At 48.8% G+C, this 17,214-nt stretch overlaps 1 long non-coding RNA gene across 2 annotated transcripts in view; it reads left to right on the top strand.

The window, feature by feature from the left end:
* LOC309360345 overlaps positions 1 to 17,214 on the top strand; it is a 52,670-nt gene that overhangs the window by 10,909 nt on the left and 24,547 nt on the right. For both annotated transcript variants that reach the window (XR_014164019.1, XR_014164020.1), the window contains exon 2: positions 965 to 1,111. This is a non-coding gene — a long non-coding RNA (uncharacterized lncRNA). The remainder of the gene's footprint in view (positions 1 to 964; positions 1,112 to 17,214) is intronic.

Below are 17,214 nucleotides of genomic sequence, written 5' to 3'. Positions count from 1 at the left end.
GTCTTGCCTAAAAGCTTCTCTCAGGTAAGTGTGTTGTCTAGGATTGGGTAAAGATTTTCTAGAGATCAAACATGAATCTTAAGAGAAATTAAGCCCTGAGAAACAACTGATTAAGCCCTGATTTTATGAATAGGAAGACTGGTACATTTTTAAACACAGCCAACTGTTGCAGTGCTTAAACTTGAGCCAAAGGACTAAGTGGAATGAGGCATTTAGTTGCAAAGAAAGAGAGGAAAAGACATAAAAGTTAAAGACAGCAAAGACTCATCATGATCTATATCTCATTGAAAGCAATTGCGTGGAACACAGGCCTGGTTTATGTACACAACAGAACGGTTTGGTAGTGTTTGCTTTTTGCATAAAAACTCACTACATGTAAAAAACTAGAATAGCAGGGTGTGGGCTTTGCTGGAACCCCTTTCCCTTACATGCTAGGCTTTTAAAAAACAACAACAACAAATCTTGCAGAGAACTCTAAACATGAATTTATTCTAAAATGAAAAGCACCCCAGTCCAAATTGGCACAGTCCATTCTACCACCTCAGTATTTCTACTGCCACGTTTTGCTGCATTCACACACCAGGCCTCAGTTATGACTTAACGCTTAACAGGTAGTGCTTGTCACCTGTGCACTTCTCAAAAGCCAAATAATAACATACAGTAATCACAACTGAGGCAAAGGTTCAATAAGGGACATGGGTGGCGCTGTGGGTTAAACCACAAACCACAGAGCCTAGGACTTGCTGATCAGAAGGTCAGCAGTTCGAATCCCCGCGACGGGGTGAGCTCTCGTTGCTTGGTCCCTGCTCCTGCCAACCTAGCAGTTCAAAAACACATCAAAGTGCAAGTAGATAAATAGGTACTGCTCTGGCGGGGTCCCTTTACCTTTACTTTAAACGTTCAGTACTGCTCATTCCTATAGTTGCACTGGAAATAGGTTTGTCTTTCTCTCGTCCTCTGCTAGCTTTTGACATGCAGAGAGTTTTCCAACAACATGCAGTTTTCCGCCTGCAGTCTGAAGGAGCGCAGCTGTTCAGCCGCATCTCCTACTGCTGGACCTCTGACACCCCTCTGAGTCTGCGTTTGACACCCTTCTTGAGTCTGCTTGAAGGTGAGTGTGAAACTGGCAGAGCCCAGCGTTCTGTTCCATCTGTGTTGTGGTTTTTGTGGGTCAGACATGCTGAAGGAGAGGTGGGGAAACATCCCGTTTTATGGCAAATTGCAGTAAGCAGGGTGTGTTGGACTTTGCAAATACTGGCTTTCCGTTTTATGGCAGTACTGTGAAGGTTACTCTTTCCTACAGACCCAGCCCTGCCACGCAGGTTTGGGTCAGCAGCACTGCCTGAGTGTCATCTGTATAGTCTACTAGCTGTTTCATACATACCTGCTGTTGCTCAGGTATTCTAAGAAGCCAAAAAGTCGGTGAAGTTTTGATATCGGCAGTTAAAATGTGTTCACTGTATTGGTTTTTTTATTATAATGTTTTAATTAATTTTTGAAAAGTTTTAATACCTATAAAACACAGTGATTTCAAACATTAAAATGCAGAGTTCTTTCGAACTATTAGACCACCTTCCGGCCCTCCATGGGTTCCATCTTTAAGATTAAATTTACTGCATCTTTTACCTTTATCTATCTATTATATAACCATAATTACCATTTGTCACGGCCACCCAGGACGGGTCCCAGCTCACAAGAGACCTCACTCCGTTGCAGTTTATTTACAGGAAAAGTTTATTGAAGATTTCTGCTTCTCGTACAGTTCAGCATCGTGGCCGCACGTCTGTCACGTTAGACCGCTGAAGTCCCCTCTGACTCCTCCCCTCTTCCACACCAACTTAATAGCCTGGCTCTAGACCACCTCTTCCTCTCCTTTCTTTTCCGCAGGGTCTTCCTGCCCCCCTGGGTTCCCTCTCTCCGTGACTCGCCTGAGGCTGAATCCTCTGCCGCCTCTTCCCCCCTCCTTCTGGCTTTAGGGCCGGGCTCCTCCCCTGAGCTCTCTCCACTTCCGCGCGCCTCTACGTTTGAACTTGGCGCGCGTACGTTGCTGCTGACCTTTCTTTCGACCGCTACACCACCCCTTGTTCTGCTCTCCACCCTTTCCGGCTGAACACCTTGCTCCAACCCCCTTTCTCTGTTCTCTCCTAATCCTGCTCCCTCCGAGAGGCTGACGACTCCACCCCCTTTACTCCGTTCCGGCTGAGACGCCTCTTGCTGCGTCTGTCTTCCACTGGGCTCCTCTCCGCTTCTCCCTTCTCCTCCCTTTTGCTTGATTAAGGTAACCCCCTTTTGAGAATCCTCTGACTCGCTGCTCAGACTCGTGGATTCCCTCAGAATTCCGTCATCTTCTTCCTCATCCTTCTGCCCCTCCTCCCACTCGCTCTCCGTCTCCTCTGTCATCTCCTCCTCTCTCCCAGAAACCCTGACATCCATCCCCCCCTCGAAGCCCCCCCTTCCCCCCTCCCGCTCGCCGGGTGCAGGTTGAGGAAAACGTGGTTCTTCCGGGGTCGGTTCAGGATACAAGTTGTCCACTTCAACGTTCTCCTCTGTCATCTCCGTATATGTGTGTTCGAACTCGGGTTCCCCACCCACAGACCTCACAGTCTCTTCCTCCATCACTGCTTCTCCTGGCGCTGCCTGCCAAGGACCTACCATCCATCTCTGACTCCATGCCTCCCTTGGCTGATCCACCCACCAACAAGGGCCTGTCTCCTCCCCCCCCAGTCTCGGATCCCTGGTCGGGCTTGTTTCGGGCGTATGGCCCTCGGGTGAGGAGAAACCCTCGAACGTGCTGTCTGACAAAGTGGGCGTGAAAAGCCAATCATCAAAATACTCCTCGGGCATGGGCTTGTGCGGAAAAAGTGCATGGAACTCCTCCTTCAACAGGGGTTCGTCCAACGCGTAACCCGGCACCCAGCTATTGGCAGAGGCCGGAGTGCCTTCCCTGGCTAGAAAATATTCAACTCCCTCCTCCCCCCATCTCGAGTCCAGTATCTCTGTGACCTCGTTAAGAGGTTCTGGTCTTGGCGATTCCCCCCCCTCAGGCGCCCTCCTACGTGGCTCTGGGAGTGCTCCTGACTCTTGAAACCTGTGTGGGGTTTTGTAGGGAGTGAGCACCGACCTATGAAAGACCGGGTGCACCCTGGAACCCTCCGGAAGGGCTAGACGAAAAGCCACCGGATTGATCTTAGCCTCAACTTGATATGGCCCTAGCTGCCTGTGTCCTAACTTCTTCTTGGCCAATGACCTGGCCGGCATCGCGTGGGCTGCTAACCACACCCAGTCCCCAATCTGGATGTCCTCTCCCGCCCTCCTGTGCTTATCGGCCTGCACCTTATACGCCTGTTTTGCCAGCTCCAAATGTCTCCGCAGCTCCTCGTGCACCTCTTGCAACTCCGCTGCAAACTGGTCGGCATCTTGAGGCCCCCCCCCTCCTGGTGCCGCAAATCTCGGGAAGGTTCTGGGATGACGGCCATTGTTCGCGAAGAAAGGCGTCACCCCGGTGGATGCGTGTTTCGTGTTGTTGTAGGCGAATTCAGCCATCGGCAGATAGTCCACCCACGCCGCAGGTCGCTGGTTGGCGTAGCACCGCAGGTACTGCTGCATGATCGCGTTGACCCTCTCCGCTTGACCGTTGGTTTGTGGATGTCTCGCCGATGTCAGGTTGATTTTGACGTGCAAGATGCCCAGAAGCTTTCGCCAGAAAGTGGAAACAAACTGGCGCCCCCTGTCGGACAAGACGGACTGCGGAAGTCCATGCACTCTGAAGACGTGATCGATGAAGAGCTTTGCGGTCTGTTCTGCCGTCGCCACCTTGGCACAAGGGATGAAATGCGCCATCTTGGTGAACAAGTCCACCACCACTAACACCGCCGTCTTACCTCTGGAGCTGGGCAGGTCCGTAACAAAGTCCAACGCTACCCTCTCCCACGGTTGCTGCGGTGTCTCCAGCGGTTCTAGCAATCCCGCCTGCTTCTGGTGCACTGGTTTGGACCTCTGGCAGATATCACACCTGGCGACGTAGTCCGCCACCTCTCCTCTCATCTGGGGCCACCAAAAGTCTCTAGCCACCAACTCCATCGTCTTCTCTTTGCCGAAATGGCCTGCACTAGGGGCGTCATGCAATTGTTGCAGAACCTTGGCTCGAAGATCGTCGGTGGGCACGTAAAGGGCACCCTTACGAGTCAAAAGTCCATCTTGCAATTGGAACTCATCGTTGTCTCGCGACCCTCCGCGTAGCTCCTCCATCTTGGACTGTGCAAACTGATCCCTTTGCAACGCGCGTCGCACCGCGTCCAGGTCGACTGCGATGGTAGCGCACGTCCACGCCTGCGGTGCGAAAATGTGCTTTGCTGCGATTGGAGCTGCTTCCTCCAAGTATTGCGGCTTTCGGGACAGCGCGTCTGCAATAACATTGGAGTCTCCTGGAATGTATTCTATTTTGAAGTCGAAATCCGCAAAGAACTCCGCCCAGCGCATGTGTCGCTGGGTCTGTAACTTAGCCGTCCGCCAATACTCTAAGTTCTTGTGATCCGTGCGGACTTGCACCGTGTGCTTGGCTCCTATTAAGAAGTGTCGCCACGCTTTGAAAGCTGCATGAATGGCCAACAACTCCCTGTCCCATATGGTATAATTGCGCTCCGTCTTGCTGAGCTTCCGGGAGTAGAACGCACCCGGTCTCCAGTTGCCTTGTGAATCCTCTTGCAAAAGAACGGCCCCAACCGCTCTGTCTGACGCATCGGTCTCTACCCGCATGGGTCTGCCGGGATTCACGTGGAGCAGCTGCTCTTCGGAGGCGAAAAGACCTTTAAGCGTCCGGAAGGACCGCTCCGCTTGTTCGGTCCAGACGAACTTCTTCTTCTTGGAACTGAGGGTGTCAGTGATAGCCGCCGTCGCGTTCGCAAAACCTTTAATAAACTTGCGGTAAAAATTGGCAAAGCCGATGAACCTCTGGACCTCTTTCCGATTTCGAGGGCTTTTCCAGTCCAACAGCGCTTGAACCTTAGCCCTGTCCATGGCCAGTCCCTCGTCGGACAACTTGTAGCCAAGGAAATCAACCTCTCTGACATCAAACTGGCATTTTTCCAACTTGGCGTACAGCCTGTGGTCCTTCAGCCTCTGCAGGACCTCCCTCACGTCCTTATCGTGATCCTCCGGCGATTCCGAGAAAATCAGGATATCGTCGAGAAAGCAGACACACTTCTTGTAGAGGAGACCTGCTAGCACGTGGTGCATAAATGCTTGAAAAACGTGGCTGCCATTTTGGAGACCGAAAGGCATGACTCTGTATTCGTATGTGCCCAGAGGGGTGAACATGGCGGTCTTCCACTCATCTCCTTTCCGGATGCGGATGAGATTGTAAGCTCCACGTAGGTCCAGCTTGGTGAAAATCTTGCCCCTCCTGACGGTCGCTAAAAGGTCGTCAATCTTGGGCATGGGGAAAGCTTTGGGCTTAGTCAAGCTGTTTATGAACCTGTAATCCACTATAAGCCTTTTTTGGGGCGTGTTTTTCTTCTTCACAAAGAACACAGGGCTGCCACCCGCTGCTTTAGATTCCTGGATGAAACCTCGCTTGAGGTTATGGTCTATGAACTCCCGAAGCTCTTGCATCTCGTCTTCCGACATGGAGTACAGCTTGGCAGCAGGCAGTTGCGCCCCTGGCACTAAATCAATCGCGCAGTCGTAAGGTCTGTGAGGCGGCAACTTGTCAGCTTCCTTCTCACAGAAAACCTCCAAGAAGTCCTGGTACTTGTGAGGCACTGTTTGCACCATACCCAGATGCAACTGCTGCTCGGCTTCTCCTCCCTGATCGGTCTGAAAGCAATGCTGAGCACAATACGATGAACAAAAGGTGATCTGCCGCTGGTACCACGCAACCGCGGGACTGTGCCTCTCCAGCCAACTCATGCCTAACACGATGGGTGTGTCCGATAAGTGGGTGACATTGAAACTAATAAGTTCTCGATGGTTGCCAATCTGCATCATCATGGGAGGGGTTTGCTGCACCACTTGCCCCCCCAGCAACTTCCTGCCGTCTACCGTGACCACGTTTAGAGGCGTCGTTGCAGGCAGGAGCGCCATGTTGTGCTGCTTAACGAACTGCAGTCCCACGAAGTCGGCGTTGCTTCCCGAATCGATCGTTATTGGAACCTCGAGGAGTCTCCCATCAGGCAACTGGAGTGTTGCTGTGAGCAGAACTGCCGGTCTGGGAGGCAAAGGGTCCACGCTCTGCAGTGATGCTGGGGGCTTGTCTACAGATCCGCCTGGCTGAGCCCCAGTAGCTCTGCTTCCAGCCAGGCACTGTCGTTTCCCTGAAGCTGCTCCCCTGGTTGCACCTCTGCTGTTACAGTTGCCAGTGCTGCAGTGTGCTTCTGGAGCCTCTGGGGGCACTCTTTCGCCATATGGTGCGCACTGTCACAGATGTAACACTTCCTGGTTCCTCTAGGAGGCTTCGCTTTGGCTGCACCAGGGACAGGGCTCTGGGATGGCTTCTGAGCCCTAGCACCACCAATCTCCATTGGCTCCTCGCTGTCCTTCCCCATTGGCGAGGGGTGCGCACGGCTGAAATCCCTGTGCACAAAAGGGAGAGTCCTCGCTTGCGCACGCGCTTGGGGCCCGTCCTCCTCGTGCCACGGACGTCCCTCATGTCGAATTCCAATAGCTAAAGCCCGTTGCACCACGTCTTCTAGGGTCTGGGGTCTGTCCCCCCTAGCGATCTCATCCTTGATGGGTGGGCTCAATCCCTCCCAAAAAAGATCTCTGACCGGCTTACTGTCCTTTGGCCAATCTAAGGCGGTGAGCAATGCAAAAAATTTAGAGTGGTATTGGCGCACAGTCGCTTTCCCCTGCCTCAGCCCGTGCATTTGACGGCGCGCAATGTCCACATCCACAGAGGATTGAAAACAAGAATCCATCGCTTTGATGAACGCAGTTGAATTGCGACGGGCCGGTCCATCTTCGCGCCACAGATTGCGTAGCCAAGCCCTGGCCTCCCCATGCAGGTGCGAAACAATGAACCCCACTTTCTCCTCCTCATCTTTAAAATCGTGACGGAGTAAATGCAGTGCATATACGACGTCCGCTCTGAAATTGGGATAGTCTTGCAAGTTGCCATTAAAATGCGGAACCAGGGCACCCCCCCTCCGTCCAAGCGCAATGCCCTCCGCTCTGGAACCTGGGGCCCCCGCCCTGTCCGCGTGTTCCCACCTTGCCTGCAAATCCTGGCACGTCTTCTCCAAGTCGTCATTCTTCTTCTGCGAAGCAATGACTGCCGATGTGAGAGCGGTAACCTGATCCCGCAGTGCAACCAGCTGCTCCTCAGCGCTCATGGCTGCTCCCGTTCGTGAGCTTCGCAAAAAAAATTTTTTGCTTTCTGAGAGGGGACTTACTGTCACGGCCACCCAGGACGGGTCCCAGCTCACAAGAGACCTCACTCCGTTGCAGTTTATTTACAGGAAAAGTTTATTGAAGATTTCTGCTTCTCGTACAGTTCAGCATCGTGGCCGCACGTCTGTCACGTTAGACCGCTGAAGTCCCCTCTGACTCCTCCCCTCTTCCACACCAACTTAATAGCCTGGCTCTAGACCACCTCTTCCTCTCCTTTCTTTTCCGCAGGGTCTTCCTGCCCCCCTGGGTTCCCTCTCTCCGTGACTCGCCTGAGGCTGAATCCTCTGCCGCCTCTTCCCCCCTCCTTCTGGCTTTAGGGCCGGGCTCCTCCCCTGAGCTCTCTCCACTTCCGCGCGCCTCTACGTTTGAACTTGGCGCGCGTACGTTGCTGCTGACCTTTCTTTCGACCGCTACACCACCCCTTGTTCTGCTCTCCACCCTTTCCGGCTGAACACCTTGCTCCAACCCCCTTTCTCTGTTCTCTCCTAATCCTGCTCCCTCCGAGAGGCTGACGACTCCACCCCCTTTACTCCGTTCCGGCTGAGACGCCTCTTGCTGCGTCTGTCTTCCACTGGGCTCCTCTCCGCTTCTCCCTTCTCCTCCCTTTTGCTTGATTAAGGTAACCCCCTTTTGAGAATCCTCTGACTCGCTGCTCAGACTCGTGGATTCCCTCAGAATTCCGTCATCTTCTTCCTCATCCTTCTGCCCCTCCTCCCACTCGCTCTCCGTCTCCTCTGTCATCTCCTCCTCTCTCCCAGAAACCCTGACACCATTAAAACAATTCCACATTACAAGTGTCTTTACATCCCTGCCAAAGATTTTTAACTGTTTACAGTGGTCTTTTAAGTAAATTACAAATTTACTCCAGTCTTTAGAAAATACTTGATCTTCCTGGTTTTGGATCTTCCCCGTCACTTTCACCATTTCCGCATGTTCCATCAATTTCATCTGGCATTCTTCTTTTGTAGGTATTTATCCTTCCTTCCATCTCTGGGCTAGAAGCATTCTCACTGCCATTGTTGCATACATAAGAAGTCTTTTATCTTCTCTTGGAAACTCTTCACCCAGAATACCTAGTAAAAAGACTTCTGGGTTTTTTTTAGCAAATGTATTTTTAAACATTTTCTTTAGCTCATTATATATCATTTCCCAGAAAGGTCTTCACTATATTGTTTTTGGTGCCTGCTAACACCTCCCCCCCTTTTCCTTTTTTGCTTCAACAAGCCTGCCCAGGCATGCAATCTTAGCAAGTAATTTTATTTTTAATTGTTTAAAATTGCTGATTCCTGTTTATATTTTATTTATAATTGTTTGACATTGCTGGCCATATTCGTATTTTAAATTTCATGCTAACTTGTTTTTAAATTTTTGTTTTTATAAGGGTTTTCTTTTAAATGACTATTTTAAGCAGTGTCCTTTGTACGCTGCTTAGAGGTCTTCCGACGACTAAAGTAAACATATCAATTTTGCTAGGTAAATAAATAAACAAATATCGGCCGCAAAGTGCTCACCCGCCAGCCCCTCCTCACCATTAGGTTCAAAGTCTAAAATGACCTAATCGCGACGTTGCCCATCTCTGCTGCAAAGTGCTCTCAGGAGTGCATGCATGTGCAGAAGAAGGAAAGTGGTTACTTAATCCTATCCCTGCCGTCTGCCTTTCCCCTCAAATTCTCCCACCATCCGTTTTGATCCCTGCTAGTCAGTGCTGGATCTGGGTGGAAGTAGCTTTGTGGGAGGGTCAGGGTAAGGGAACTTGAAGAAATCGCTCCCCTCTCCCAAGGGCACTTTGCAACTTGGCATAATGTGTGACTGTTAATACAACCAGTGCTGGATTTACATATAAGCCAAACAAGCTATAGTTTAGCACCCCACTCTCTTGAGGGGGCCCCCAAAAATTAAAGGGGAAAAAACCTAGATGTACATTTCCAAAACGTAAGATAGTTCAACAATTACAGTGGATGCTTAGGTTGCGAACGTGATCTGTGTGGGATGCACGTTCGCAACCTACAGCGGCATGTCTCTGCATGCGCAAAGCGCGATTTAGCGCGTCTGTGCATGCGCAACCGCCAAAACCTGGAAGTAACCCATTCTGATACTTCCAGGTTTTGGCGGTCTGTAATCTAAAAAAGGATGTGGGTGGCGCTGTGGGTTAAACCACAGAGCCTAGGACTTGCCGATCAGAAGGTAGGTGGTTCGAATCCCCGCAACGGGGTGAGCTCCCGTTGCTCGGTCCCTGCTCCTGCCAACCTAGCAGTTCGAAAGCACGTCAAAGTGCAAGTAGATAAATAGGTACCGCTCCGGTGGGAAGGTAAACAGCGTTTCCGTGCACTGCTCTGGTTTGCCAGAAGTGGCTTAGTCATGCTGGCCACATGACCCGGAAGCTGTACACCGGCTCCCTCGGCCAATAAAGCGAGATGCCCCAGAGTCGGTCATGATTGGACCTAATGGTCAGGGGTCCCTTTACCTTTACCTTTAATCTAAAAAAAGGCAACCTGAAGTGACTGTAACCCGAGGTATGACTGTGCTTTGATAAAATACACATTTTGTTATGTGCAAATGGCTTTAGATACCTATTAGGTACATAAATTACCATATAGCATACAGTGGTACCTCGGGTTACATATGCTTCAGGTTACATACACTTCAGGCTACAGACTCCGCTAACCCAGAAATATTACCCCGGCTTAAGAACTTTGCTTCAGGATGAGAACAGAAATTGGGCTCTGGCGGTGCAGTGGCAGCAGGAGGCCCCATTAGCTAAAGTGGTGCTTCAGGTTAAGAATATTTTCAGGTTAAGAACAGACCTCCAGAACGAATTAAGTTCTTAACCCGAGGTACCACTGTATATCCAACACAAAAAAACCAGCGACAAATTGTTCTTGACAAAGGACAGCGGGACATATAAATGGTCCCATTACCTTCAGTGGTTTAGGGCCTCAGCAAACCTAAATCCGGCCCTGAATATAACTGGTGGCTATAGTCCAACATGGGGTTTGCCCCTCACTTTCTTAGGATGGGTAAATAGTCCATGGCTTACCCAGTGGATTGCCATAGAAGAAGAAGAGGAGGAGGAGTTTGGATTTGATATCCCACTTTATCACTCCCTTTCAGGAGTCTCAAAGCGGCTAACATTCTCCTTTCCCTTCCTCCCCCACAACAAACACTCTGTGAGGTGAGTGGGGCTGAGAGACTTCAAAGAAGTGTGACTAGCCCAAGGTCACCCAGCAGCTGCATGTGGAGGAGCGGAGACGCGAACTCGGTTCCCCAGATTACGAGTCCACCGCTCTTAACCACTACACCACATACCCTTTAACATGGGCAATATCCATGGACCTCTAACATAAACGCATGTAAGTGTCTTCGCAGGAGGAACCCATCTCCCCCTTTCCGCAATCTTTTCGGCTTCTGGATTTAGCTTTGCTCCATTTCCTTAATCACTGCCTTTCAGGACACGGGGAATAGACTGCATTCAGCTTTGCATATATAATTGCATCTGTGACCCTTGACAGCTTTAATCAACATATGGAATTTAAATACATGCCGCTATTCCCCCGTGGCTTGGTTAGACGTTTAAATCTGCCTTGAAATCAATAGCCTGCAGCCGTGACTAAATAAAATTAGCAATAGGCTGGAAGTGAAATGGAAGCTACTCTTGAAGAGTATTTGCAGAGAGCCTCCATCCGCCCCCCCCGCCCTTCCAGGAGGCTGTGCCATCTGGAACTGTGACATTTCCAACTGCAATGCTAGTGATGGAGAGCCTTCAATAACCGTTTCGTCACCAGCAAGAGGGGCTGTACATGGGGCTGATTTGTAGTTTGACGACAGACTAGTTCTGTCCTGGTTAACCAGTGGCAAGGCTTTACCTGGCAAGATGGGTGGAGGGAGACAAGAGCTTCTGTGGCCGGAAATGTTTAAGGACAGCACCTTTGTGGCTGCCGGGACCACATAACACCAGTCCTGAGATATCTGAATTGGCTCCCAGTACGTTTCCGAGCACAATTCAAAGTGTTGGTGCTGACCTTTAAGGCCCTAAACGGCCCCGGTCCTGTATACCTGAAGGAGCGTCTCCACCCCCATCGTTCAGCCCGGACACTGAGATCCAACACCGAGGGCCTTCTGGCGGTTCCCTCATTGCAAGATGTGAGGTTACAGGGAACCAGACAGAGGGCCTTTTTGGTAGTGGCTCCCGCCCTGTGGAACACCCTCCCATCAGATGTCAAGGAAATAAGCAGCCATCTTATCTTTAAAAGACATCTGAAGGCAGTCCTGTTTAGGGAAGTTTTTAATATTTAATGCTGTATTGTTTTTAACACTCGATTGGGAGCCACCCAGAGTGACTGGGGAAACTCAGCCAGATGGGTGGGGTATTAGTAATAATAATAATAATAATAATAATAATAATAATAATAATAATTTATTTGAATAGGTATTTGGCCTCTTGGCTAGCACCTGCTTCCCCCCACCACGACAGATAATTAATGCACACACACACTTTGCACATGTAATTTTGGCACGCTTTTAGTTAGGTAGAGATATTTGGTTGTGGTGCGTAATGTTGAATGAAAGTTTGTCAGGCAAATGACCCAGAAAGCGATGGAAGATAATCGGATATAAGTGTCTCATGTCCCCAACCTTAAATTCATATACGTATCCATTTGCTTTTTAAAAAAGTAAATCTGTACATACCAAATACACATGTGCATGTCGCTCAATACAGTCTTTCATTCTTTTTTGGTACACAATTTTTTCTCTAATGCCCACATTTTTGCAAAATGCCCCCCCCGAATATGCATTTGTGCACATTAATTTTCCTAACATACTCCATTTTGGACACTCTTTCCCCTAATATACTTGTTTTTGTATGCTTTTATTTGGTTTTCCAATGGGACCGCAACATTCAGAGAAGTGCACATTTGGAATGGTAGCTATGCTTTGGTTTGCGCATTTGGGTTTGGGAAGCGCGAATAAGCTGGGTTTGCATTAAGATGTGAAAGGAAACTAATTTTTCACTTCATCCCTGGCTCAGAAACCAAACCAAACACTTACATTTAAGCTGATGTTAGCCTGGGAGCTCCTCCTTTACTTTGTTTCAATTGGCTGAATTTGATTAATGAGGATAAAAAGCATTGCTTTTCCTTATCCCCCCCCCCAACTCACAAAAAATGAGGTTTAGACTCCTCTAAAACAGACTTTCAAGCAGACTTTTAAATTAAGAAAAAAAGCACTTTTAAAATAGATTTTATGTTATTAGCTTAAAAATTGCAACGAAATGTAAAGCCCCACTGACCTGTTTGAAGGTCCAAATGGAAGCAACTTGGTCAGTCTAGAAGGCAGGTAGCTGTTTTGCAGTACAAGGCAAAGCCAGGTGTGTCCACTAGGTGTCTCTCTGTGCTGTGTGTACAGACATAGACCAATGACCTGCCTTCTATTTTGCAAAAGTGTTGGGCAGCCAAACAGTGCTTACTGTCAAAGAGATGTGAAGCCTTAGCCATGAATGATCTGCTAGCAAGGGCTGGCTGCCATAATGGACTGCCATGCTTATGCTTAGATGGCGATGTGGAGAGAATTCTGTCATTATTCTAGAGATGGACTAAGTGAATTATAGTCTATCTTTCCTCTGGAATTGCAATTCCCCACTGCCACCCCATTTGTTTTAACAGAGAGTCCAGGCGACATCTTTGTCAAATCATTGTAATTCATTGTTTTCTGCGTTGATTTATGTCAGTTTTCCGGATTGAATAAGGGATGGTCGCAGCTTATCCAGTGTGGCCAGGCAAAACGCCGCTATTCAGGCTTAAAGACAGCTTCTCCCAAGCCTGGGTCTCCAGATGTTGCTGGACTACAATTCCCATAATCCCATTGGGCATCATGTGGGCTGGAGTTGATGGGCGTCACAACATCTGGGGACTCAAGTAGGGTCGACACCTGTGCTGTATAATACAGGATTGTCTCGTATTTCAATGTAAAATGTTACGTCCTGTATTGATACAGTTTTGTCCTGTATTTCAGGTCTTCTGTCTCTTTCTCTACCAAGTTGGAGATCCTCTCCAAATGCATGTGTTGGAAAAGGTGTGTGATAGGCCATGTATTTAAGCTATGGGTAGCGAAGCAAAGACAGATTTACAAATGTGTGTGTGTGTGTGTGTGTGTGTGTGTGTGAGAGAGAGAGAGAGAGAGAGAGAGAGAGAGAGAGAGAGAGAAATTCAAGAGGGACCATCCTGTTAGACTGCAATACATTGTAATGGATTGCTTTGAAGTCTGCACCAGATGAACAAAAAATTGTCCACCAACTTCTCCGCGCACCCTGTCCTGTATTTTGCCAGAACAAAGGTGGCAACCCTAGACTTGAGACTGGGAAAGGCTGTCTTTAAAGGGGATACATTCCTAATGAGGGACACGGGTGGTGCTGTGGGTTAAACCACAGAGCCTAGGACTTGCTGATCAGAAGGTCAGCGGTTCGAATCCCCGTGACGGGGTGAGGTCCTGTTGCTCGGTCCCTGCTCCTGCCCACCTAGCAGTTTGAAAGCATGTCAAAGTGCAAGTAGATAAATAGGCACCGCTCTGGCGGGAAGGTAAACGGCATTACTGTGCGCTGCTCTGGTTCGCCAGAAGCGGCTTAGTCATGCTGGCCACATGACCCGGAAGCTGTACACTGGCTCCCTCGGCCAATAAAGTGAGATGAGTGCCGCAACCCCAGAGTCAGCCACGACTGGACCTAGCTGAAGGTTTTGTTTGGCTCTCATAATAGCCATGGCCTCTACACTGTGTCGTGTGGACTTGCTACTTTTCATATGCTGCTTATCCTATGTTCTGCTTGCTCACTTTTAGAGGTGGACAAATCCTCTTCATCATCATCATCACCATCATCATTTTATTATTTGTATCCTGCCCATCTGGCAGGGTTGCCCCAGCCACTCTGGGCAGCTTCCAACACATATAAAACACAAAATATTAGAAACTTCCTGACACAGGGCTGCCTTCAGATGTCTTCTAAAAGTTGTATAGTTCTCCTTGACATCTGATGGGAAGGCATTCCCCAGGGAGTGCGCCATTGCTGAGAAAGCCCTCTGCCTGGTTCCCTGTAACTTCTCAAAGTGAGGGAACTGCCAGAAGGCCTTCGGAGCGGGACCTCAGCATATTTTCACTCAAAATTCAACTTTTGATAGGTTTACTTGAGCTGAGAACTGGGCCAGAGCATTCAACAAGAGCAAAATCAAGCGAATAACTAGCCTTCCCTGTTCACTATATACTGAGGGAGAGCCCGACTGCACATGTCACACCAATGACATACCTAGCAATCATGTCACGTGTTTTAAACACTAGATTTGAGGCAGTTCTTCCCATGATGCTTGTAGAGATTGCTGTGCAATAAGCCTTCCCTCCCCAGTCTCAATTGCCATTAAAATCCCTTCCCCCCTTCCCTGGTGGGGCAATTACCATTAGGGGGTGGGGAATCCCCCAACAGAGCCATGTTGTCATTCTGGGTTACTGCAATACAATGCCAGGAACTTGGTCACGCTTCAAAACCAGTCGAGCTCATCTTCTGCAGGCAATAAAAGTATAATAGTTGCCCACACAGAGCAGTAGGCTGAGTGAGACTGAGAGTCTATCAAAAGCATCCACTGCCATAAGCACCCCCCCGTGTAACGTCTCTTCCATCTAAAGCCCTTAATGACAGGCTATAAATTATATGGGTGCCAGAGCATGCAGTGCTCATCAAGGCTTTAAATGTGGAAATGTCACTGGAGGAAGCTTCTATTTGAATGAGGCTGAGCAAGGAAAAGTTGTAAATCCTGGCTGTGGTGTCAGGTGAGCACCCTACCCACACTGCTGCAAGGCTAGTAAAAAAATTATGGGCCGCTTTTGTGAGCAGTAGATTTTGTGCATCATGACACACTTTCCCCTGAGGGTTTCCTGCAGCACTCTTTATTTTGCTTTTTCATTTGCTCATGGCATAGCAGACTCGCCACTAAAACCACTGCTAAACATTAGTAAATACACCTTGCATTTTGCAAACATATGTTCTGGACTACCACCACTCCCTTCTCTGATGACTGTCAAATCAAGTAAAGGAGGAGATTGTCATCTTCCCGCCTACCCCCTGTTCTGTCACATTCGTCATATTTTCAGATTTCTCTTCTTGACTGTTGCTGCAAATCCTCCTCCCTTAATCTGGCATCAGTGTGGCTTCCCCAAGGTCACCCAGTAAGCTTCATGGCTGAGTGGAAACTAGGACCCTGGTCTCCCAGATCTTAGTCCAACACTCTTAACCACTATACCACACTGTCTCCTATAGAAGTATAGCTGGATAGGGAGCAGTGTATGCTTGGGTGTCAGAGAAAGAATATTATGTTGTTGTTGTTTAGTCGTTTAGTCGTGTCCGACTCTTCGTGACCCCATGGACCAGAGCACGCCAGGCACTCCTGTCTTCCACTGCCTCCCACAGTTTGGCCAAACTCATGCTGGTAGCTTCGAGAACACTATCCAACCATCTCATCCTCTGTCGTCCCCTTCTCCTTATGCCCTCCATCTTACCCAACATCAGGGTCTTTTCCAGGGAGTCTTCTCTTCTCATGAGGTGGCCAAAGTATTGGAGCCTCAGTTTCAGGATCTGTCCTTCCTGTGAGCACTCAGGGAATATTATAGAAATTATAAAATGTTTGTGTTTGGTGTGCAAGGGAGCTGTCCATATGTATGTATGGATGTTTGTTTGAGGTTCATAGCTTGCAGGCACGGACAGATCGCAAACTGGTGCTCAGCTCTCATAAATGAACCATGATGCGAGAGGAGCGTGGGGTAGATGAGATAACAAGCAGCTGTGCTTCTGATCGTATCATCCTACCACTGTTGACAGAGCCATTTTTAACATTTCCTTCATGGATCAAAGTATGCATGTTCCCTTCACTTGGTCATTGCTAAGCGAAGGTGGGATTTTTTTCAGCCTGTCATCTTTCAGTGGCATTTTCCAGCCTGCCACCTGAGCTAGATGGGAAAACAACAGGCTGGCAAATGACAAGTTCTGGCTCCAGGATGCCCTAGATGTCATCCATCTGCTTTTGCAAGTGACAGGTGACTCCCCTGCCAAAATGTGTGCTACAGCTGCTAGAAGCAAGGATCTTTGAATGGTACCCAATCTCGCCATTGAACCATTGCAAGTTTGAGCAAGGCCAGTGAAAGGAGAGTGCTTGTCAACTAATGTTGGAGAAAAAAACTTAGCTCCAGAATAATTATCTGCGTGCCCAGGCTCCATGTAACTACTATGGCTAATGGCCATTGTTAGACCTATATTCCATTAATTTTTCCAGCTCTTAAAAATCAGAGGAGGCTAAGCTAATGGCCATCATCACATCTTTGGCTTTGGCCCAGTATACCTGAAGGACTGTCTCCACCCCCATTATTCATCACGGACACTGAGGTCCAGTGCCGAGGGCCTTCTGGTGGTTCCCTCACTGCAAGAAGTGAAGTTAGAGGGAACCAGACAGAGGGCCTTCTCGGTAGTGGCGCCCGCCCTGTGGAATGCCCTCCCATCAGATGTCAAGGCAATAAACAACTGTACAACTTTTAGAAGGCTGCCCTGTTTAGGGAAGTTTTTATTTTTTTATGTTCTAACATGTTTTTAATATTCTATTGGGAGCCACCCAGAGTGGCTGTGGAGGCCTGGCCAGATGGATGAGGTATAATAAATTATTATTATTATTATTATTATGAATCATGGGAAGAAAGAGAAGCATTTATCTCCATTCAGGAAGCCACGTCCCTTAATTCTCACAACTCAAACTGCTTAACTCTGAGGTGGGGTGGGGGCTCTTCCAAAATTAAGTGAATGCA

Source organism: Podarcis melisellensis, assembly GCF_964234715.1.
Source record: "Podarcis melisellensis genome assembly, chromosome: 17".
In the NCBI taxonomy this organism is placed as follows: Eukaryota; Metazoa; Chordata; class Lepidosauria; order Squamata; family Lacertidae; genus Podarcis; species Podarcis melisellensis.
The sequence above is the reverse complement of the archived record's forward strand: the minus strand, read 5'-3'. Positions and strand labels throughout refer to the sequence as shown.